This window comes from Aulonocara stuartgranti, assembly GCF_965226115.1.
Source record: "Aulonocara stuartgranti genome assembly, chromosome: 12".
Classification (NCBI taxonomy): Eukaryota; Metazoa; Chordata; class Actinopteri; order Cichliformes; family Cichlidae; genus Aulonocara; species Aulonocara stuartgranti.
This window is the reverse complement of record NC_138948.1, coordinates 34,483,352-34,508,722: the sequence shown is the minus strand read 5'-3', so window position 1 is coordinate 34,508,722 and position 25,371 is coordinate 34,483,352. Positions and strand designations below refer to the sequence as shown.

Genomic DNA, 25,371 nt, shown 5'->3' with positions numbered 1-25,371 from the left:
TAAGCAGAAGGGAATGTAATTTTAGATGTTTTTGGCAGCAGAAGGCATCTTTCTTGTATCTGTCCCAAACTGCATTTTGTTTATACAGAATCTGATTTTTTGGGTTGATTTGCTTTGGCAGAGAGTAGCTTTAGGCTGCCTCTGCCTCCCACCTGACCTTGCTATACTTAACATTAAAATGCATCTTGCCATGAAAACTTTTAAATTGGATGCAACTGGATTTGAAAGGACGATGTCAGTGACTTTAGTCTTAGAATTTAGTTCATATTGTCTCTTTATTCCCCGGCTAGTTTTCTTTAAGCATAGACTGCATATAAATGTGATGGTAGACACATCATCGGCAATATCTTTGCAATATCTTGGTATTCAAGTTGTCATATGCACAGCACAAATCTGATTAATAATGTATCTTCAGTATATCCTAAGGAATTTAAACTTCTTTGTTGTTTCCATCTGCACACACCCAAGGTGCATGCTAATGCAAACAGAAAGGAAATGTGTGCCTTCAGAACAGACCCAGATGGATGCTCCAGCAAAAGAAACAGTAGTCAAAGACTGTCAATGAATTCTCCAACAGTCACTGGAGACATCAGGGTTGGCAAGGTCATTCTTTCTGCTTGGCTAGGCACATGCATGCACACACACTCACACACAGGTGTTCATTGTTCAGTCAGCCTTCCATCATCCTTCACGCCTGGGGCTATGAATCAGTTTGAGAGAGAGAGTCAGAGAGGGCTCTTTAAAGTAAACAGGGTTGAGCAGATCTCCATTTTCTGGTCAGATTTATTGGTCTGGCATTCGACCCCAAGTGCCCTATGCATGAGTGGGCCAAGTGATGGGCCAGGGTGGTGGCGGTATCTGTATTTCATTGAAAAAGTTAATTGACTAGTAGTAGCAAGTAACAGGTCAGCTGGAGGTCAGAGGGTTAGGCAGTGGGTCATTATTTGGACAAAATCCAAGGATACATAACAATGTCAGCAAGACAAGAGTATAGAGTAATTTCATACATAAAAGCAGCAAAGTGAAGGTCTGGGGGATTTTATTTTGATTTATTTCAGTTGGGGTTTTTTGTCTTGTTTTTTTTTGATAAGATTCAGAGAGTGGTATTTAATCAGGGAATGCGAGGAGAGCAGTGCTTGTCCAGTGAAATCTAAGAATGGACATTTCTCTCCTGTCATCTCAAACAGCATTTGGTCATCAGGGTTCTGGTCTGTTTGATCATATATTTAAATTCATGCCGTCTTGTGGCTATTGCTGTCACGGGCTGCGATGGCAGACCGTGGAGTGACAGTGAAAGCAGGGCCCAAACGCGAGACTCTAAGTGAAGGACAGTGGATTTATTTACAGGAGGTGAAAAACACACAACTATATACAAAATCCCAGCACTGTGGTCCCGTGGTGATTCTCCCTGAATCCCACACAGTGCAGATGTCCGTGAGAAGTGAAAGGTGGCGACTCCAAAAAACTCCAATTCCCACACCGTGACTTTAGAGGCGTACTCCGCTCCCGATTCCTGGTAACACAAAAGGCAGAGGGTTAGCAGGGGATCTGTTTCCGCGGAGGTTACGTAAAAGCTCACGGCAGTACTGACGAGTTCTGACTCAAGGATCCAGCGTCGGCCTCAGCTCAGCTGCAGTCCTAAATGCCGTTCCTAGACGAGCGTAATCTGCTGCAGCTGGCAGAGGACGACGAGCGGCAGGTGCGGCCGTCTCTCGAGTAGACCACTTCCGGGTTCGCAGTCTCCTCAGCGAACCCACACCTCCGGAAGCTCACACAGAGACACATGGAGAGATGGAGAGCAAACCAATACAACACGGAAAACATAAACATAAACATACACTGAAAATGCCTGAGCCCTGGGTCCCTAGACCCAGGCCATGACAATTGCCTTTGGAGGCAAGCTTGACTCTGCTTGTATCCAGTTCCACTGAAATCTGTAGCATCCCTCAAATGTTTGAGTGCCTACGTCCTGTTAACAGTGGCTTGAGCTGCTAAATCTGCAAGGCCTGGTGATTTGTACATTTATTTTCGATAAATCTCTAACAGGAGACAGATGAGAGAGTAGTAAAAACGCTGCTTCGAGCTCAGTTATATGGTCTGTGCTTTATGAGGAAACAGAGCTAGTATTAGCAAGAATGCACTCTATGATTTATCATCTTAGCAGATGAATGTTCTCCTACTAACCACCTTGACCAACATGTGATGTTAAAGTGCAGAGATAAGTTTTTAACAACTCCTTTAGCATGTTAGCTAACAAAGCGCCGATAATGGAAACTCCTGCCTTGTCCAGTCTAATAAAACAGGCAAGTAGAACAGCTGCAGGGTCAACCAGAAATTTCAGACAAATAACTTGATTGACTGAATGTTCTCAAGCCTTTTAATTTAGCTAAGAAAAAAACAAAGCAGAATAGGCCTCAAGGTGGTTTACATTTTAAGGTAAATACTATACAATAATAGAGAGAAAACCCAACATTTAGACAGTTCCCTATGAACAAGCACTTGGCGATAGTGGAAAGGAAAAACTCCTTTTTATCAGAAATTAACTGAACCTCCCTGAACTTGGTTATGACAAGATTCAAGGAAGCTGAGTCACCAGTTGGGAATGAAGATTACATGAAAAGGAGTGAAGAAGAAATGCTCCATGCATCATGGGAAGTTGCCAGCAGCCTAGGCCTATGGCAGCATAGCTTGGTTAGTTGTTGAGGTCACCTGATTCAGACCTAATTATATGTTTTATCACAAGTTTTTAAAGCCTAATCTTAAAAGTAGAGGTGGTGTCTGTCTCCTGAATCCAAACTGAAAGCTGAGCGCTCCGCCTCCCATCCTACTCTGAAATACCCTAAGAACCACAAGTAAGGCATCAGTCTGAAAGCAGAGTGATCTATTGGGGTGAAATGGTAATATGAGGTCTGATTATTCATTTTAAACAACTTTTTTTACATTTATATTTAGACAGACCAATGCGTTAGCATAAAATGCACATTATCATGCCAATATAATATAACTGTCAAAATAATGTCTTATAAGCATCTTGCTTACCAGCTTAGTGTCAACTGTTAGTACTTAATTACAAGTAAGTTATTAGGCTTATGAGATAGTGAGTTTTGAAGACGTATTACCATAACGAATTTGCCATAAAACAAAAGTACTGGAATAAATTCAGATTGTTATCAGATGATTGCACAAATGTCTTGTTGAAACAAGCCTGGAACATTTATTTAGACAATCATCTTAAAGCACTGTCCCAACATTAATTCCAAATCACCATCGAGATTGAGGTCTGCATGTAGAAAATCACCTTTCAAATTTGATAATATTAATAACACAGACTGAAAAACTTTGCCTGAAAGGTTTCGAAAAACTTTTTAAATTTCCCTTGGAAGTTGCACTTAAACCAAGATCTTGCTGCTGTTGAATTCGCTCATGTATATTTCAATACATGATTATTTTGGCACCATGTCTCAAGTTGGATGAAAAGCATTTAAAATGAGAGCGAGAGATATAAAATGGTTGTCCATCCAAGGACTGTTGAGACTCATCACACACAACTACAAATGTGTACCCCATGGTGGCCCTAGAGGAACCCTGAGGAAATACACTTGAATTTTTTACCAAGTTTTATGCTAATTCAGGGAATAAATGTTGAGATATTTCAAATGATAAGTGGCAACTTTGACCTCCTGCAGGGCACACTGCAGGAAGAGATCAAAAAGCTCCTTATTCATCCATCATGCAGGGTAATATCTGAACCACATCTAATCTCAGTCTAACAACTTGCTAGCAGTGCTAGCTGGAAAATCAAAGACTCACCAAGGTAACTTTGGCAAGTTTGAGGTAAGGATGATAATTCTGTTAGTTATTAATTTACATGAAATTTCTGAACATGCAAAAAGTGTCTTATCAAACTCAATACACGTGCATGCTCATTGACAAGCATGTTTCTCTCCTCCATTTTTTCCCTCTCTTTATCCTTTATCCCTCTATTGTTTCACATTCCAGTTTCATGCCGCCACGGGAACATAATTGAATTCCAGTTACCTGCATCAAAGAGACTTTCCTTCACCCTCTTTAGGCATGGACCACGTTTCAGTGACAGGCAAATTGATTCCTCAGTAGGAGGGGATAATCTAGGCAGGGGAGGGAGAGAATGCTGTGATTAAGTTGGAGACATTGTGAAGGCAATCGAATCTGCCTGAGGAGATCGCTATCAGATAATAAGCTGGATAGTTAGATCAGAGTCTTGTTTGACAACACCATTCCTCTGCAGAGTTGTGTCCTGACTCATGCGTCAATGAAGGCAGAAGAAGCAGGATAAACATTTGATTTTTATTTTATTTTCACAGCTTTATTTCCATCATCAAAACTGCCCCAAAATATCCTGTCCTTTAAGGGTCTACGCCCATGTAGCTTAAAATTATGTTTCGATCGATCCTTATGCAGTGCTGATACGTGAAGCAGTCAGTATGTTTATGCCAACTGTGAATCTATCTATCTATCTATCTATCTATCTATCTATCTATCTATCTATCTATCTATCTATCTATCTATCTATCTATCTATCTATCTATCTATCTATCTATCTATCTATCTATCTACATATAGTTTTCAGTTTTAGAATTTTCTCCTGCTTAACCTTTGTTAGGATGGGTGAGACTCTCCAACCTGAAAGGCCAAACATGCATACCCACACAAATGGATCAAAATTCTCTTGGCCAGATGCACACACACTGTACACACAAATATCCTGCAACCTTGGATTTGAGCACTCATCATTATTTATTACGTCTCAGGGGCGGGCGGTTTGCCTAACAACTAGACCTTGGAAACCCTCCCCAGTAAATTTTGAAGTCATGTTGCTTTTCAATCCTCAGGGTCACCTCAGTGCTACAAATGCTTCACTGGCCAAAGACTCTAAAGTTTTCCCCTTCTTAATATGTAATCGTTGAAATTCATAATGAGCTGTTCCACTCCACTGAATGTTGTATTATACAAGAAAACAGAAGGACTGCAGAGCTAATCTGTCTAAGATGCAGGTGCAAAATAAGAAATTGGCAATAACTAAGCAGAAAAAACCCACCCCCACATGAAATAACTATTTGAGGCACTCTGTTCTTTGCTTTTAATGTTGTGGATTTAAGGACTTATAGTTATTCAAAAGATGCTGCAACAACCAGTAAATGTCGTGTAGCACCTTCATTGTAATAGATCTTGATTTAATGCTTGCTGAGCTCTCAGGTTTGGACCATCAGCAGGACTCACCACACCAGATTTTTTGCTAATGGCCCAAGACTAAAAGCTCAGCAGTAAAATGAGATGTATTATACTGCAGCTGTCAGACTGTGATTGTAATTTTATTTATTCATTTTTTAGCTGGCAATCTTATCGGAGAACATGTACTTAGAGATGATGTCTTAGGTATGGAACAGTGAATCCGAAGCTACCGGACCGCCTTTCTTGTTTTAATGCTTTACTGTCATGTGAAGTGGGGTTTTATTAAGACAACTAATGCTCTCTAATTAAAAGTGGATAAGAGTCAGTACTTGTCTGATAAATGGGATCGTCTAGCTTTGTATCTAGCTTTTAATTAAAGCTACAGTGTGTAACTGTGTCGTGTTGTGCTGGTCACTTGATATGAATGCCAAGTGATCAGCATACACAACTACTTGGGCACTGCTGGTTCTCACCACTCTGTTATAGCTTCTTTTCTTGGCTTTATCAGCCAACAAAAAGTTAAAGGTAAGGAGCCACACTTCAGGAGTCTAAGTTTAACCCTATTAAACGATTGCAAAGGTACTATAAAGTGTTGTACACTGGGGTTGTTCTGGATCATATTTGACCCGAATCTCCTGAGTTGGATTAGATCTGTGAATCTGTGAAACTATACATGTCCTTTCTATGCATTTTTGTTATGGCGTGTGTTGACAGAGTTTAAGGCGGCCCTTGACACTACCACAAGAACTGTGTTCCCATCACATTTGCCCAGGTTGCCACAATTAACTGCTGGCCTTTAAATGTTATGGGGGTATCTCAAAACAGAGGTTGCTCAGAGAGTGACTTGAAACAGCGTGCTTTGATAGAGATATGATCTTTAATAAGACACCACATTGGTGGAGTGGTTGGAGCACTGTCACCTCACAGCAACGAGGTTCATGTTTCCATGTTTGAATGTTGAATATTGAGTTTCAACAGGTACTCCCAGGGAGAGTACTTGATATTTTCTGGGTATTCTGGGATTTCTCCAACAGTCAGCAACAACAAAATAATATGAAAATGAGCAAGTTAGACTCCATTAATCCAGAGCTAACTAGATGAAAACACAGAAATCAAAAAGGGGGGATGGGGTCATAAGACCCAATTTCAGTGAGTGTGGGAAACATATACACAAGGCTTCCTGCCACAGCTTTGAATACACCGCCTAGTTAAATACACAGCTGCTCTCTGATACATTTATTAATCTTCCAATATTAATGTCAAATAGGCTTTTTTATACATTCTAAATTGAAATTTAATTCAAAATTCAGTATAAACACAGTACTTGCTTCATGCCTTAGTATGTAACAGTGAGGCTTCCAGAAGAGTTTGTTCTCAGTGCCTTGTTTGGCAAACAGGCTGAGGGTAGATAGGTTTTTTAGGCAGCTTCTGAAAAAGTCATGAAATTGTATTTATTCATGAAAACAATGGTGCAGTTTGGAAAGCTTAACTCTCTCATCATTCACTTAGAGACTACAGCTTAAAATCCCACAGGGAAGCATCATTTTTCACACTTTCTTTGGTATTACTTTTTCACTTTATTATGCTTTTGCTTGCTGTTTGTTTAGATTTAGACACCAGAGTACTTGGTTAGGTTTTCCAGTTTGCTTGGGTGATGCATCCCCTCAGAGGTGTCTCAGAAAATATGCGGTGCAGGCAAAAAACCAGCTCAAACTAAAGTACATTTGTTTCGATGTCAAGCTGACTGTCAGAAACAAAGGGACAGTTTGTGCCCAAATGCACAAGCCATTAGATCTCATTTTATGACTGCTGTGTGTTTTTATCATTGTACCTGGCTGACTCATGAGATGGTCTGATACTAGACACTAAGTACATAGAAAGCGACGGGTACTTCAAAAGTGTTTTTCTACTCTTGAGCTCTCAAAGCACTTTCACTACAAGCCCTGTTGACCCAGTCACACAAACTCACAATCATACAATTGCTTTTTTCTATACCGGAGTGCCTTGTCCAATATTCACACAAACCAATGGATGCATCAGGATAACTCAGGATTCAGTATATTGCCCTTCTGAGTCACAGTAATAACAGCTAATGTGAAAAAGTGATGCTTTTGTTGCTTGTTGTGTTATATGAATGTGTAAATTGTGTAAAAAAATGTTATATCAGTCCTAGTCAAAAGCCTGAGTTTTAAAAGTGACAAAGGAATAATTAAACATTAGTTTAGCCTTTCCGAATTTCTCAAATGTTGCGCAGCTCACAGTTATTCTTAACACCACGAGCCTAAGTTATGTATACTTGTGTTCAAACGTTCAGTTCTGTTGTGTAACTTATAGTGGACCTGCCGTTTGGATTAAATTCAGTGCACCTGGAGTGGAACAGTGTAAACTCTCAGTGTGTGGTTTCTGATGATAGCCAGGAGGGAGATAAATCAAGGCAAAGATGGTAGCCAAGCAGGACGGGGGTTCAGAAAGCTCTTGGAATATAAACGATTTGTGCTTTATCTGCATGTGTGTCCTGAGCAGGGGATCAGAATTCCTCTGGCTAGTCCCTGTCAGTAACGTTTGTCACTCTCTGTTCCCTGCAGATAAGTGCCGGTTGCCCTCTCTCTCACCCACCACCAGTTTTGCCTGTGGTGTTGCTTAATTGTCAGCAGCACAAGACCAAAGTTTTGTTCAGGCATAAACAGCTGTACTTAAACGAATCAATGCCTACCTTGGAGATGGGTCTTATAAGCAAAAAAGAGCCCCCTTTCTACCTCCGTCCTTCTTCCTTTACCCTTTAGGTCCACCATCCCAGGACTGGCAGACGTGTGATTTACACCCCCGCTGCTGGACCAACGGAACTGGACAGTCAGATGCCTCTTGTCAGGACACCCTCTCAACCGTTGCTTCAGTCTTATTTATGAGGCTAGCAGTGTTCAGCTCCATGGCTGATCATTTTTCCATGCAGGATGAGCTTGCCTCTGGATGCTGATGCTGGACGTACTGGGGGGAGGACACGGGGTGGGCTAAGTTCTCGGGCTTAATGCCAAGCACAGAGGAAATGGCTGGGTGTGTGTAGGGTGCTGTTTTTGCAAGAGTCATCATTTAATTATATGCAGCTTATTGATCAGAGCAAAGCCTAATGATAATTTTTTTATTTCATTTTCTCACTATCTCTCTCTGAAGTTGGATTAGAATAATTACCTGAGCCTGTCATGCATTTTTCATTCAGCATGCCTGATAAGCTCCTCCACGCTGCTGCAGTCCTTAAATCCACACTCAAAAAATCACTGTCTAACACTTCTCTGTTGCAAGAAGGAAAATCACTACTCCACCTGATGTGACGGGCATTCAGTTTGACTGAAGGATCACATGTTCCTGCCTTTCACTTCCTGTTTAGTCCAGTCTGTTTTACTTTGTTCTGCCCCACTCTACTGCAGCTTTGGTAATGAGAACTTGAGGTCACCTAGGCCTGGTGTCATTATTCAGTGACTGACAGACTGACAAGCCCTCTTGTCTTAGCTCAGTCAGCTGCAGGTGACCCCAAATAGCTGGACCATGATGGATGGCAGCTGACAGAGGGCTGACAGCAACTGGAGGGAGAAACTGCGCTGACTGGGGAACTCTGCGGCTACCACTGCCAGCGGCTAAACATTTTGGAGGTCACTGCAGGAGTTTGGATTTGTGTAAGCACGAATCTCTGTCAGTTGGTTAAGCCGGCTGTGGCCATTGCCTTGAGATGATAAACAGGAGAGGAGTGTGAGTAGATAGTCAGTGGCTTGACTCAGGGAAGTTGCATATGGGGAAAGCAATGGGAGAAATGGCGCTGTATGATCCCTCAGCAGCTCATGAGCTCATGATTAAATGCAGAGGAGACTTGACTAATGCTTAAGAAAATCAGATGTGGCAATGTGTGGCATCACTTGAATACATGCACTTTTCTCAGGTGGCTAAATGAAAGAAATGCTTTTCTGCCTGTTTCACAGAGTGGGTCTTCTACTTAAACGGGCACAGTGGATCAGGTTTCAGGCCTTTACAAGTAACGGTCAGTTGTGTTTCTGTGAGTGACTTCCAGATAACATCAAGAACTCTGTGTGTATGCATGTGCATCCACTCTAAAGCTGGGACCATGAAAGCATCCATCAGTTGAAAGGACAAAAGGCTCGTGCTGTGTGCACTCCATCAGCCAGACCACCACACCTCTCCCACACATGGGCGTGGCTAACTCTTCAGAACAAGCCTGAATAACAAGGTGCTAGATTTGAATAATTGATGTTTTGTTTAAACTACTAGTAAAGTCTGTATCTCGCCACCCAGTATAACCAAACTGGGTATACACAGCCTATACTGACAAAGCTAGGCAGCATGATTGGTATTTTAAAAACTTATTCTAAATGCCTTATGCGACAAGGGTATTTTTACTCACAACTCATTTCATCAATAATTTCGTCACAGAAATTATTGATGATGTTTGCTTTTCAAGACATTTTAGGACCCTAATAGCACAAATAGCACCAATATAGCAGCCTGAAAATAGATAGCATATCAGCAGACATCAAGCCAATTTCGACAGCATTAAAGAGGAAATAAAGTGCCGCCAGTCTTGAAATAAAGAGTGCACCGTGCTGCAGGAATTTACTCCAACTGATCACTTCATCAGCCAACTGATCACTTCATCAGACACACTCACTGATTAATTCTCTCTGCTTGAAAGGAGGGATTCATCAGTGGATGGAGTCTGTGCTTGGGATGAAAACCTGCAGCCTTTTGGCTCTTTTCAATACATAGTTGGCCTTCACTGGTCTAATAGATGAATCTGAAGAAGTGAATTTCATTACCAGTTTTGGGGTTCTTTCCAGCCCTGTACATATAAAGGTGGCAGTGATTGATTTTGGAATAGTTCCCATTTATAGTTTGGTTGGATAGATGCTCTCACATATTGCAAATCACCAATATGCTAGCATAATCTATTTAGGCAGATTTTGTCAGCTACTTAAAACTAAAAATGAACGATCCCAAACAGTCATTATATGAGAAACCAAGGTATCACAAAAAAGGCTTATGAATGTTTATTTAATCAAGACTTTCTATATTTTGGGCCTCATATTCACCCAAAGGCTACCAATGCCAAGACTCTTATTTGCTATTGTTATTTTTTGGGCCTTTTTGATGTTTTTGGACATGTTTTTGGCCCAAAACAAGTCACAGTAGCTCAAACTGTTTAAAAATTGAATGCTGGTTCTGATACAAAGGTGTCAGTACAAAGCACTTTGCAGTCCAATCCATGGAGGCTACACCTTGCAACCTACAGGACTTAAAGGATCTGCTGTTAACATCTTGATGCCAGATACAACACTACACCTTCAAGGGTCTCGTGGAGTCTGTGCCTCAACAGTGAGGGTGACCAACACAGTATAAGGAAGGTCATAATGTCATGCCTGATTGATGTAAGTATCAACATTGCTATCAGCCACACTCTGCACTCTCCACAATACACAAATTCTTGCTATATTTCACAACTTTGGAAAGATTTGGTTGTAGACATTTACCCTTCAGCCTATCTTTCCTGGGCACAGCTTCTCCACTAAGAACTCCAAAAGTTGCCAGTCAGTGCAAGTTATTGTGGTAAAGTTAAATAAACACCCAGAAGGCTGTCACGTTCCAGTGAAAGCCGAGGGTTAAGCTGCCAAACACCTTCTCATTTCTAAGTGATTTTCACTGTTCTGCTTTTACTTACAGAAAGTTGAAATAGCTTTTTGAATTAGATTACGGTGTAGCTGAAAGGCTTTGATACATCTTTTTAGGAGGTAAAAGGTGGCATTTTAAATAGAAGTATCTGTGTAATGATACACGTCAGTGCTAACAGTAGAAATGTAGGGCAATGCAGAATAAGCAACATGTACAAAGCCTTTTGCAAATGAGCTCTTATTTCTGGCTCTAAGTCTCACTGAGCTTAGAACATTGCACGCTAAGCGCTATCTTGCTCACGCTATATGCAGGCTGGCGAGTCGATCAGGGAGTTTTTCTTGCCTGTGTCATGTTAGCTGACTGCTTGCTTATTTTTCCAGCTTCAGTGCAGAGATAGTATGAGGTAAAGAATTGGGACCACATAAACCCTATTAATCATGGGAAAGTCTGGGCTTCCCCAAGCAGAGAGACAGGATTGTTGTGTGTTTATTTATACATGTCTACATGCATGCATGAAACCATATAATATGTATGGAACCGTGTTGATATTTCTGTACTTGTCAGTTTATGCATGTGCTTGCATCTTTCCTCCACTCCTCATTTGACAATTTCTGCTCCCATATAAAGGATACAATATCTAAAGTCCATTCATCAAAGTCAAAAAACAGGCCTTTATTATACTAGTGTGGTGCGTGTAAGTGGTTCTGCAACCATGTTCATATACAGTATGTATGTGTATGTATAGTCCCCTAGTTTTTATATATGTTCTTTAGCAGAGTTAGGACAGGCTGATTTCTGGGTATGTGTCCATGTTAACAGTGCTAGAATGGAAGATGAGAGGATGTTTGTGATGTTTCCTGGAGCTGTGAATACACGTCAGCATGTAATAAACTATATGTGTATTAATATAAGATGTGTACTACAAGGATAAGGTGCAGGCTGTTGTCTGCTGTGGCACATTTATGTTTGTCCACCTGTGTGGATTTACACATTTAAGCTGTGCGCATTTGTGTGCAATCATTTGTGTGGCTTCCATGATATATTCATGTATGTGTGTGTGTGTGTGTTTGGATAGTACCAGACCACATGCTCCAATCATCAGCAACAGATGGGCTGATAAAATGCCAGAGAAGCAGCTATTACCAGCAATAAAACCAGCCGGCTGTTCAGTTAGTAAAGGGTTGCCAGGTTTGAACAAACACTCTACTGTGCATCTTAATAAACTACCACTGATCTTATTTCTGAGATGTTTGACCAAAAGAAAACAATAAATCAAGACTAACAAGAATAATATACGTATAAATCCTGATTTGCAAAAAACGTCAATTTTACAAGAACTGCAACATTATTTGCAACTTGATGAACGGGCTGTGACACAGTATTATTCGAGGTCTTTTGAAACAATTTCACATGGCAGAATATAAAATTGAAAAAAAAGTTTGTTTTTTGTGACAGTGGAGGTTTGCAGTACATCCTAAGCAAGCACTCAGTCAGATTTAGTCAAATCTCTTTGGCTATCGGATCACTGTATGTCATTTTAGTTTGTTGATCTCTCTCCCTCCCTCTTTCTCTCTGTCTAAAACAAAAATCCATCTCACCCCTAGGGGGTGGTATGTCTGTGTTCCTCTGTTAGAGGTCTGAGAGTTTGAGGGTTCTGCAGTGTCTTGCGTATTTCTAATCCTAGCACTCTTCTGGACAGAAAGCTCTTAGGAATCTATTGGAGCCGCTGTTCCAATTTCAGGGTTACAGCACCTAATTCCCCTACTACCACTCTGACCACTTAGGACTTTACCTTCCACATCTGTCCCAGTTGTTCCTTCAGTACTTCTTTATTTTACTCATGCTCTTTATTCTTCATGTTCCTATCTGCTGAGATTGCCATAACTATCACAAATGTGATAGTTATCAACCACCACTACATATCTCGCTCACTCCTGTCATAAGCTTAATGTCCTCCACGTATGGGAGGTGGCTGATGGTCAACTCCCATACATGCAGTAGGAGCAGGACAGTGTACCTTGATATATTCCAAACCTGATGATGACTTGTGCGATTGCCTTTGGCCTGCAGTGTTGTGTTACACAGTCCCATTGAGTTCCAAATGAATGTTATTAGCACACTATTAGCCTTGTGCAGAGCGAAGCACTCCAGTATTCAAGCATGGAGTCATAGGCATTCTTTGTGTCAATCCAGAGGGTGCAATGGGTGGCTTGCCTTGCTTTAGAGTCCTGGTAGAGGTGGGAAGTAATGAAATACAAATACTTTATTACTGCATTTGTGTAGAATTTTCAAGTATTTGCACTTTACTTGAGTAGTTTCACCGCAGTTCTTCATACATCAAACCAATTTGCGTCTAAACAGTAGCACATGAAAGGCGATTCTGTTCGTGTATCAATCACCAGGGCAAGTTACATAAAAACAGATGAAAGAGGCATAATCGTGCGCCATAATCAGGCATTACATACTAACACAAGTATGTAAAAAGATGGCACCTGTGTGTTTGGCATGCTGTCAACCGCTCTTTTTTATCTGTTTGATTTTATTGTTTTTAGCTAATGTTGTGCAACATGTCAGTTCAATACTGTTGTATGATCGCCAGACTTTATTGAAAATCGGCTCATCCACCAAAGTTTCAGTTTGGTTTGGTAAAGATAGCCAGGGTTTTCTGCCTCCCTACCTGGAAGCAGTACCATTGCGCTGGCATCCCCTACCACTGCCACCAGATATGCGGAAGCGACGCAGAAGACGGGGTACCCGTGGAGTTCGCCTCGTTAAGCTGAGAATCCGGATTTCTTACCTTCCTCACGATCTACTCTCTGTTCGTCAATCTTTTCCACGACTTTTGGTACCATCGCGTGCTCTGGATCCTGTGGATTCCTGGTTGGTTCCCGTTGTCGGCTCTATCGGGAGCAGCCCTGTTAAATCATTCCCTCTTCGGCATCTGCGTTGGAGGGGAATAGACCGATCAAACCTTCGATCGGCGGATCTGGTTGTCACTGCCGCGGAGGTGGTGAATAAGACCATCCTGAAGGATTTCTTTTCTTCCCATGCATTGGATTTCCTCTGTTTGACTGAAACCTGGAGTTCACCCAGTGAGTTAAGCGTCTTTTCTGAACTGCTGCCCGCTGGCTGTGCTTATTTTAGCGCTCCGAGAGCTTCTGGTCGTGGCGGGGGGTTAGCTGTTGTTTTTAAAGCACACTTTGAGTTTAAGCAACTATCCTCATGGACACGCCACACCAGTTTTGAACTTTGCCTGTGTGAACTGGGCCACTCGCCTTCATTGCTGTGTGCAATAGTTTATCGGCCTCCTAAATATAACAAGGAGTTTTTATCTGAGTCTTCTGAGTTTCTCGCTGACTGTGCATCCCGGTATGGCCAGGTCCTGCTACTCTGTGATTTCAATATACATGTCTGTTGCCCAGGGAAGCCCCTGGCTAAGGAATTCATGGACCTGGTGAACTCTTTTAATCTTGTTCAATCTGTTAAATGTGCCACTCAAGAACGTGGTCACACATTGGATTTGGTGTTATTATATGGGTTATCTGTCTGTAACTTACATGTGGAGGATGCTGTATTCTCTGACCATATGCCCATTTTACTTGAGGTTGTTCCTCTTAGTCCTGTTGTTAAATGGGCTGCACCTACGCGATGTTATCGTGCCTTCGGCTCAGATACTGCTGAGCATTTTTCAACACTATTTGAACAACTTGTGTCCAGTCCCTCTGAGTCGTCCTCCGTAGATGGATTACTATCTCATCTGGACTCGGTTTGTAAATCTGCCCTTGATGTTGTTGCACCTCTAAGACTCAGGCAGTGTAAACCCAAGGCCAGTCCTTGGCTAACCGATTTTACTCGAGCCATTAGAAGAGAATGTAGATGTGAAAGACGATGGAAAAAGGACAGACTGTACGTCTCTCTGGAAGCTCTTAAGATGAGCTGTAAAGCTTATCAGAGGGCAGTAAAGATTGCCAAAAACTCCTATTTTTCACAACTTATTGTTGTTAATTCACATAACCCCCGTGTTCTGTATACCATTAATTCTGTACTAAATGCAGAGGATCATGTTCTTTTGCAATCTTCTGAGGTTATGTGTAATAAGTTTCTTAATTCCTTTGTGGATAAGGTTGCCAGTTTGATACCCTCCACTTTATATTCTGTTGGCCCGGCTGTGCATGTTCCCTGTTTAAATTTGCTTATTGCTTTCAAACCAATTGTTCTACCTGAATTAGAGAAGCTTGTGTTAACTGCCAGGGTTTGAATAGTTTTGCAATTTTCATTAGTTTTTATTTTTATTTAGTTTTGACTTCAGATTTTCAATTTTATATCAGTTTTAATTAGTTTTTACCAATTGTTTGCTAGTTTAGTTTAGTTTTTATTTTTTTGAAAATCCTTAGTTTCAGTTTAGTTTTGATTAGTTTTAGTTATAGTTTTAGCTGTGTTTGCAATAATTAAGTGTAACAAAAGGTCAACAGGTCGCCTGTCTGTCGCAGGGCTAACACGCAGAGACAGACAACTCACATTTCCACCTATGGGTTCTCAGTGTTGGGGAGTAACGGAATACATGTACCGCCGTTACGTATTTAAAATACAAAATATGAGTAACTGTATTCCGTTACAGTTACCGTTTAAAAAGGTGGTATTTAGAATACAGTTACTTTGTTGAAATAAATTGATTACAGGACGGTACTTTCCTGTTTCATATTGTGGCGGGTCAGGACTGTTTGGGTTTTGTTTGACAGCTGTGTTCTGTTGTTCCAGGCGGCAGCGTTACGGTTGCCATGGTTACAGGGTGACTCTCTCTCTGCGTGTTTCCTGGGTGAGAGAGCGCCTTTTTGTTGTTGTTGTGCTAAGCTAATAGGCAGAATGCTACAGATATAGCTCTAAAGAATGTAGCATCATAGGCAGTGTAGTCCATGCTGCAGGGAGAATGGACTGCCATACCCGTTATGTGTCTGTGAGCGAGGGAGGGAAAAAAAAGGAAAAGTACAAGCTGTCAACGAGCAGAAACGAGAGCTGGAAGCATGTAAATATAATAATAATCACTGCAGCCAAGAAGAGTGCCTGACGAGCCCAGTTGTAAGTAAGCTATTAAGACTCGACTGTATACCGTGTTCGTGTTTTCCTCCAAAAACAATAAGTTCCGTTGGAGCAGCCTTTCAACGCCTCTCTCTGTCTCTCGCAAGCAAAGTTGACCCACACTACAAAGTAAAGCTATTTTTCGGCTACGGAACCCACGGTATTAGCCAGAGGTCCCTTTACTACGGTTCGGAGCCGCGGACCTTCAGTAATAGTAATAAATCACACAGCAATAGTACATTCATGTAGTTGTAAACAGCATGATAATATATTAAGTAATCCAAAGTATTCAGAATACGTTACTCTCATTGAGTAACGTAACGGAATACGTTACAAAATACATTTTGGGGCATGTATTCTGTAATCTGTAGTGGAATACATTTTAAAAGTAACCTTCCCAACACTGTGGGTTCTTTAAATAAATAAATAAATACATAAATAAATAACGGCAGATGAACAACCATTGATACCAGGCAACTTTAAATTTTATATCTTGGCCCCAATGAGACTATTAACTCTTGCAGCACCGGGTGTTCATAATTTTGGTTCAAGTGAATTGATAAACTTTTTTAAGGCAATTGACTCACACAGTTATGTAGATATCCCCGTCCTGTTGTCCCGGGATGCATCACGCTGCCTTGCCTGGGGTTAGCTTCTGTTTTCTGGGAATGAGGGTTGAGTGTGCTCCCTTCTCAAGGTAAGCTAGGTTAGCCTTCTTGTGTGAGTGTGTCTGTGAAGGTTCTCAGTCATCCAGGTCATCGTAGTCAAAGGAGCTTGCAAAGAAAAGCGTCTGGACTTCTTTAAGTTGCTTGAAGACGTTTCACCTCTCATCCGAGAAGCTTCTTCAGTTCTAAGGTCAAATGGTGGAGAGTCCCAGATATAAACTCCTTTGCCTTCTTGTGTGAGCTTTTCAAGTGCGCTTTAAGGTTTGTGGGATTTTTTCCCTTTAGAAATGTCCCTCATAATTTGTCTCTTTCCACTACAAGACACTTGCTTTATCCAAAACACAGTCATATTCAAAGTAATCCCAAATTGGACTCTGGTGCTTTCTCCCGACTTTTCCTGACATGATTCTGCGCGTGGACGGAGCAACACAGACGACTCGACTAACGTACATGCCACCTGCTGGCATAATGAGACAGCAAGAAAAAAATCTGGAAACTAAACTTCATTTTCACCCTTGACTATTGTATGACACGCACACATCAACGAAAACTAAACACATTTTTGCTATGAATTCAGTTCATTTTAGTTAGTTTTGTGAACACTCATTACAGTTTTAGTTAGTTTTTCTTTTTTTGTTTTTCTTTTTATTTCCGTTAACGAAAATGTTTTTTCACTTCTAGTTTTTGTTATTTTGTTAGTTTTTGTTAACGATAATAACCTTGTTAACTGCTAACCCGTGTGGTTCTCCGAATGATGTCGCTCATCCCCGTTTTCTAAAAAAAGTGTTTCCTACTGTTGGACCACATATTCTGAACCTAATTAATACCAGCCTCTTGTCAGGTGAAGTACCAAGCGGGTTTAAGCATGCAGTTATTCACCCCTTACTTAAGAAGCCAGGCTCAGCTATTTCAGTAATGTCAAACTTTAGACCCATCTCTAAATTTCCTTTTCTGAGTAAGATCTTGTAAAAGGTTGTTCACACTCAGCTGATGGATTATCTAAACAACTCTCAAATGTTTGAAGTCTTCCAGTCTGGCTTTAAGCTGTTTCATAGCACAGAGACAGCTCTGATAAAGGTTATGAACGATATTCTGGTAGCAACGGACTGTGGTAAACATGTAGTGCTTATACTACTAGATATGACTGCTGCATTTGACACAGTGGATCACGACCTGCTGATCTCTCGATTACAGCTTTATGTGGGCATTTCTGGCTTGTGGATAAAATCATACCTCTCAAACAGGAGCTTCTGTGTTAAGTTGGGCTCCTCATCGTCCTCTGTGGTCCCTCTGCCATGGGGTGTACCACAGGGATCTATTCTTGGGCCATTACTGTTTACATTGTATCTCCTGCCGCTGGGTGCGATCTTTCGTAAACACAAAATTTCATTTCATCTATATGCTGATGACTGCCAGCTTTATTTTCCTTTCAGTCATTCTGATAGCTCCCCAGTTAGACTCCTGCTTGATTGCTATAGTGATGTTAAGTCATGGATGGCTCAAAACTTTTTAAATTTTAATGAACGTAAAATGGAAGCAATTCTGTTTGGCCCGAATCGTTCCTCTGATATCCCTGATGTTGACCTTGCTGCTCTGACCCCTCACCTGAAGAGCTCGATTACCAATCTTGGGTTAAAAATCGACTCTGCACTTACCTTTGATGGCCACGTGAATGGGGTGGTGAAATCGTCATTCTATCAACTCAGGCATCTGTCGAAGGTTAAACCTTTTCTTTCAAGGCGTGACTTGGAGACTGTTATCCACGCTTTTATAACCTCACACTTGGATTATTGCAACTCCCTTTTATTAGAGGCTGGACTGGGCACTCTGACACGCCTGCAACTAGTACAGAATGCTGCGGCACGGTTTTTATCTGGTAAAAGGAAATTTGAGCACATTACTCTGGTTCTGGCCTCCCTCCAAGGCTGGACTGGGACAAAAAATCGGCCCGGGCGTTTTGACTAGAGACCGGCCCACCAGGATAAAGATTAAAGCTTATGTGACGTCATTCAGGGGTAAAACCGCAAAGGATTCTGGGAACTTGTGGCAAGAGGTACTAGGGCACGCAAGCTTTCAATTGAACTCAGTTACACAGCGATAAAAAGAAACCCAAAAAATGGCAAGAAGCTGTTGTATTATTAACTGCAATAGCCGGTTGCATGACAGCCACGGGAAGCCGACGGGTAAAGAGATCGTTTTTTTTATCGGATTACGTCGTTGAAGAGAAATTTTTTAAGCCATGTTTCCGAAGTAAGAGCCGACGGATGGTCTGGATATACCAAATATAACATCTCAGAACACTCCAGCTCACATGTTAGTCTGCTCCAAGCATTCCCACAAAGGTCAGAGTTTTTTAGTCGTTAATACGTCATTTTTCTTAACATAATTGGTGATATAGGTTACAAGCAAGTCTGGCGCTGAACAGAAATTGTCGCTATGCTCCTTTATTTATTGTGCATAAATAGTGAATTGTCCTGACACAATATTGCATTTCGCTTCTGTTATTACCATGGTACATTGTCAAAAACATATACTTTTATTCACAGGATAAAACAGTTGTTTTGTATCACTAATTGTCCATTGCGATTACAACATACAATATTATTGTCACTGCTACATTTCTGTGATGCGTACCAGAAATTATTTCCACTACTAATTAATTACCGTTGAGCTCAAAGGTTATATTAATAAACGGTTAACGAATGTGTATTTATGACGACGATTTGTGAGACTGGTAAACTTACCTTTGTTCGTACGATGGTCTTTCGTTCTACACGGTGCATTTCAAGGTCCTGCACCCATCCGTCGGTAAACTGTACCTGGGCTTGTTGCAGTGACCTGAAGTTACTAAACTTCATGAGTGTATGCACTCACTCCAAGAACCGTATAATTATAAATCTGAGCGTGGTGAAAGTTGGGCAGCACGCTAACGTCCTTTGTCCACTCTGTGTGCTCGTAAGGGTCTGACCCTTTCACTCCTTTGATTTTTTCCTCGTATCGTTTCTTTGTCTTTTCATCGAGTCTGTCTTTGTACGGACCGGCATTGTTCTCCTTTTGTTTTGTACATTCCTTTTTTGTGCGGCAAAGAAAAAACAAGAAGGTATTGGAACCGGAGAATGAACGTTTTGCGGTGCTGCAAATGCTTGCATTTGATGCGGTACTTGGATTGTTTTGCCACGAGTTCCCGGCATGCAATGCGCGAAAATCACGTGATTGCTAAACAAGGGGGAGGGTGCATCCGGCCTCCTCGGCTGTAATTGGTCCAGCCCAGAGTCGATCATGACCAATTGGCCAATCCAACACCTTTCATTATATATACCCTTCCTAAAAAAAAAAAAAATCCATCGGCCCATAAAAACAAAAAATCGCCAGCGGCCCACCGGGCAAATGCCCGATGGCCAGTCCAGCTATGCCTCCCTCCACTGGCTTCCAATTGAATTTAGGATTCATTTTAAGGTTCTTTTTTTGTTTTTTAAATCTTTAAATGGTCTGGCACCTGCATATTTGTCTGATTTGCTGAAGCGCTAAGTCCCCACTCGTTCGCTCCGGTCAGCTGAGCAGCTGTTGCTCTCAGTCCCCAAATTACGGCCGAAACTGAGAGGAGACCGAGCGTTCTCTATCATGGCTCCTAAGCTTTGGAATAATCTTCCTCTTCACATTAGGCGATCGACATCAGTGCTGGTTTTTAAATCCAGATTGAAAACGCATTTTTATTCACTGGCTTTTGACTCAGTGGTTGACTGACTTGTATTTACTTATATTTTATTGTTTTCGCTATGTTTATTATTTTATCGTATTTCTTATTCTTATGGTATCTATTATGTTTCTATTCTTCAGCACTTTGGTCAGCCTTGTGTGTTTTTAAAGTGCTATATAAACAAACGATGATGATGATGATAATGATAAAATGAGCCAGTATTTGTTTTTTGTTTTTTTGCTACACAGATGTCAGATATCCATAAGCAGTTGCAGTACTTCAGCAACTAGCTACAAAAGAGGAGGGAGCATAAAGGGAGTTATTTTTCTCTTTTACATTTCAGCTAATTTCAAACGCAATGTTTCTATCAGCTCAACAAACATCAGTTTGCCGTGCAGTGTTTTGCTAGCTTAAGGTCCCACTATTGTTCTGAACTCAAAAGAATGAGTGCTAACTTCACTTCACTCTTCACAGAGATGGAGAAAGATAAGAAAGACAGGACAGGACAGGAGAAAAAGATGTTATATTTATTGGTAAGGACTCCTCAGCGCCGTTTGATAAATTGGAAATATCAAGCATACATGTAAGTCCTCATGTTTTTAAATCAGATATTGGGTCTGTACATGTGACATTATGATTTTTATATATGTTGTGAAACGTGCTGCAAAACTAAGGCAGGACGACTCCTGAAACATCTGCTTACATCTTGCTGAATTCAGCTGTGTGAATCCACAAAGAGCAGTAAACCTCAGAGCAGTAACAGCAGTACAGGTCAGCTGATCACAGCCTGCAAACAAAGGAAAAAACTGGAGCAAAAATTGAGTTTGTGTCGTGGACTGAAGGATAATATAGATGCCCGTGACGTGCACAAGATAACAAGAAACATGCCTTATATTAAAGCTGATATCATCTAAGGCTAAATGGAAAACTGTAAATGGAAAATTATAACTAAAAGAAGGACACATAGAAAAATGAGAGAACATAACAGCAGGATGAGACAGAGGGAAAGATCAATAACCTCAATAAACACAAACCGTAATCAGAACTAAAACACAACCAGGACAAAGGCTCAGGAACCTGAGAAAATGAAAACCTAAACCTAAACAATAAACAAAACTAGGAACAAAGAAACCATAAAACAACCAAACAAAGAGCTCCTAACAATAAACAAAAACAGTCACAGTCCTGGGAACAGACCATGGATCATGACAGTTTACCACAAAATATTTGATTTGGGTTCATAATTTAGACACTGAGCGAGGAGCTTTTCTATCTATCTACCGTAACATCAAAAAATCACAAGAAAAAAGAAAAGCAAAAATACATTGCATGCATCTGTAGGACAATAATACTAATATGAACATAACATACAAATGAAATGTGACAACAGCCTGAAAAAGAGACCTTTTTAATTTAGCTATAAGGTAAAGCAAACTGGGTTTGCAGTTCAAGCAGATTCTCGTGCAAACTTTCATAAACTGAAAACATAAGGGGTGGGCAATTATTTTTCCCAAGCGGCAAAATGAAAAACTAGTTTTGTTGTGGAGGGCTGCACCAACAAGCTTATAAAGAGATCAAATTAATACTGAACAAAAGCAAATTCAGCCTTTTGGCTATTGCTGTCTGGGGACTCTCTACTTTTTTGAGGATTAATTGTTATTAACTGACTTTTGTTAAGATGTGCTGTTTTACACAGTCAGAATGTCGACTCACATACTTGGAAATATACAACTAGAGTGCAAAAGAGAAATGTACGAGTCGTTTCAACCATCTGTAATAAGCGTATATGGATCATCATCAGCATTACCAGTATGTCTCCAAAATTGTGAGCCATTATTGGCTATTGAAAACAGTAGGCCTTTTGTACTACTTTGTCCTACTTTGCAGTAGAATCTCTGAAATGCTCCTTCATGAGTGGCGCCAGATAATGTGACAGCCAGCGTCATATTGTGGTTTTCCATGATCACAGCCAGTTAATGCCCTCCTTGTCCTCCTTGATGTATTTGAATTCACATGATGAATTTTGAAGCCACTAAAAGACAAACCTTTATCCAGAAACGGTGCCTGTGTATCCATCTGCCATCCCTCCAATACATAAACATTACAACACTGTACACTACCAAGCATCATTTCTTGGGGAGTCATTGCTCCAGCAGAAGGAAGTGGCAGTGAGTACTGCTAGATTTCACAGCTGGATTGCAGTGCCTTCTGCTTTGCCTTATGGCCTTTGGTGTTTATATGCCAAGTAACATCTGCTATCCCCTGGTGACAGCAAGCATTTTCTTTCCTACACACAAAAAAACTCCAGTATTGTGTATTTAGTGTCTCATTTTTTAATGGCCATTCATTTTTTAAAGCCATGGGATGCGGCTCCGCTCTGGGCTTTGATCTTCAGATTGATCACCCTCCCTGTCTCCATCTGCTCTAATGTCTCAAGATTATCTGTCAGTGGTACACTTTCATGTTCTTCCTTTTGTTTTTATAATTTTTTTTCTCAGAATCCTGGAGGCCGGATGAATAAACTCTCTACAGATACATGACTAAATCCTTGTGCAGCCACAAATGTGGAAATCTTTTAGTCAGATTTACAAGCATGTGTTGGCACGACACTCTTTCTAAATCTCAGTCATGGCTAACATGCATGCACATGGCACGAGTTTGATTACTACTCTTATCTTTAGCCATAAATCGATGAAGCAATTCTTTTTTTATTTCACTTGTTTGCATTACAAAAACATGCCTTATATGCCAGACGCTCAGTAGACGTGGCAATGGAAAAAACAGCAGTTTAATCCGATATGAAAATGAGACATTCTGTATTTGTTTTTAGGGCCTAACAGCAGACAGGCTTTGCAAACTATAAATGCTGCGGTTCTTATAAATAAATAAATAAATAAATAAACAAACAAGTGGAGAAAAATAAATGTGTTTCACTTGGTGGTCTCAGTTTTGGAATCAAGAGCAGAAAAAAATAATAGTTAAAGAAAAATGGAGGCTATCAAATGGAAATTTAGAACAAAGGGGGGAAAATGGCCGAAATTCAAATAAGAGGTAAGAGACCTATCATTTTAGGAACGTGTGAGGACAAAGAGAAGAAGGGCGAACACAGCGTAGGCATGCCACACGGGGGGAAGCACAGATGGAACACGGGGCATTATGTTTACAGCTACATTAAACAGGTCAGAACACACTCAACAGATAATTGTTTAAATAAAATGCTCCAGATTGAAGTGATGACATGGTGCTGACGATCTGTTGTCTGCCCCCCACAGGTTTGCCCATGACTGCGTGTTCACATATGCTGTGTAGGAGCCACAGAAGGATATCATTAACGTGACTGGAAAATGCTGATTTGGAGTTAAGAGAGCTGCAAATGTCTTTGAGATAAACAGAATGTATTAAGAATCCATATATTAGTGTATTTATTGCAGTTTCTGAATGGACAACTAGTACTAGTAAGCGTGCAAACAGAAAATATCATGATACAGTAAGATGAAGTTCACTTGTACACAGTATCATCCCCAACTAAAACACACATGTCGCCGCAGGTAGGTAGATTCAAACTACACAGTCTACTTCTATAAATTACCACCTTACTAACGGGAAAAAGCATGGGTTTTTGTGCATATACAAATAAATCAAGCCGCTGGACTCTTTGGGGGGCTTGGTTAGCTGCCCACATTCAGATGAGAGACTTCTCCCCCGCAGATGTCTCTGGCATCCTACAACAGACAGCTCAAATTTATTTATCAACTATTGGTACCAGTCAAGGACTCATTTTTCACGCCGAGTTGGCTTTGACAGCCGCGGTCTGTGTTTTTAGAAAAAGGGGGCAGCTAACATTAACTAGCAGACGCGTCCAGATATTCGACATGCTTTTAGCGTAAAACGATATGAATAAGTGCTGCAATAACTTTACGCTGGCAGTAACATCCGACGTATTCATACAATAAGACAAATGACCGAGTCCTCATGTTTGGTCCTCCACAAAGCAGTGGAAAATACCACCCTCTCAGCTGCTCTGTTACTCCTACAGTACCTTGCTCATGTTTAATGACAGATTAAGCACCATTTAGGTGCATTACTGCCACCTACAGTATATAATCATTCAATATGATGGCTCTCGTTTGGCCCAGCCTTGCTCCTCTAACGTTTAGCAAGTTAGCTGGATGACCATAAAGTCAGTGACTTCTTCACCTGAATCACAATGATCTGCTAAAATGTTAGCCGAGAAAAGGTTATATTATCATGAGATCTGAGCTCTGCAAGTGCTCATAATATCAGTGCTAATCTTCATGGCTGTTTATGTGGTCCAAGGGATGCAATCCACAAGTCCACAGTCTGCTATCTTCTCCTGGTTATAAGCAGTGCGTTGTAAAAGGCTAAAGATAAGAAAGGTTTGGAAAGAATTGGTTGTATCAGATTTTTATCGTCGCTGTAATAACCCCATACCATAGATAGGCTGTTACTGTGGATATTGCTTGAGAAATAAAATGCACTGCATTGCCTCCTTCCTTGGTAGCTACCTACTAACACAAATTGTCTTTCAGTATTTTGGCTTCATATTTATATGTAGTTGTAAATCTCTGAACAACGCTATAGACAGTTTTAATATAAACACTCTGAGAGCGCAGACTCTGTGTTATCTGTGAAGACAAGCTGAATCGCTGCTCGTAGAGTGAATACCCCCTGTGGACCAATAATACCAACCCTTGGTGATAGATATATACAAAAAAGCTTAACTGAAGGCAGAATCGAAAACAAACTGTGCACATGCTCATACTGCCATAAAGGGAGGGAAAAAATGGAGAGTTAGTTCTGCATAAGATCTTCTCTGCAGCACAGGTATAAAACAGCACAGGCTCTGCTACAGTATCTGATATATGGTGTATAAAGGGAGCAGTGTCAGGCAGTGCAAGGAGCTCTGAATGAAACATCAGTCAGCGGAAGTGATTCCTCTGTGGTGTGGAGCTCCCACGCACAATAGCATCTTCCTCCAGCGGAGGGCCCTCTGTCAGCAGGCCAGCTCTCATCGGCCGCCCAGGAACAAGG

General features: G+C 40.9%; 2 long non-coding RNA genes across 7 annotated transcripts; one reads left to right on the top strand and one right to left on the bottom strand.

The window, feature by feature from the left end:
* Nucleotides 1–1,318: 1,318 nt before the first annotated feature.
* LOC309719670 lies at nucleotides 1,319–20,218 on the bottom strand. Of its 6 annotated transcripts, XR_014280282.1 has the most exons (4): nucleotides 17,342–17,546; nucleotides 16,545–16,807; nucleotides 1,592–4,127; nucleotides 1,319–1,513 (listed from the first exon to the last, which is right to left on the bottom strand). It is a non-coding gene; the product is annotated as an uncharacterized lncRNA (long non-coding RNA). The 6 variants fall into 6 exon arrangements; XR_014280280.1 differs by lacking the exons at nucleotides 16,545–16,807; nucleotides 17,342–17,546 and adding an exon at nucleotides 18,278–20,218; XR_014280281.1 differs by lacking the exons at nucleotides 16,545–16,807; nucleotides 17,342–17,546 and adding an exon at nucleotides 19,367–20,218.
* On the top strand, nucleotides 18,442–23,703 carry LOC309719673. Its single transcript, XR_014280288.1, has 4 exons — nucleotides 18,442–18,498; nucleotides 20,794–20,902; nucleotides 23,392–23,498; nucleotides 23,592–23,703. It is a non-coding gene; the product is annotated as an uncharacterized lncRNA (long non-coding RNA).
* The last annotated feature ends 1,668 nt before the right edge of the window (nucleotides 23,704–25,371 follow it).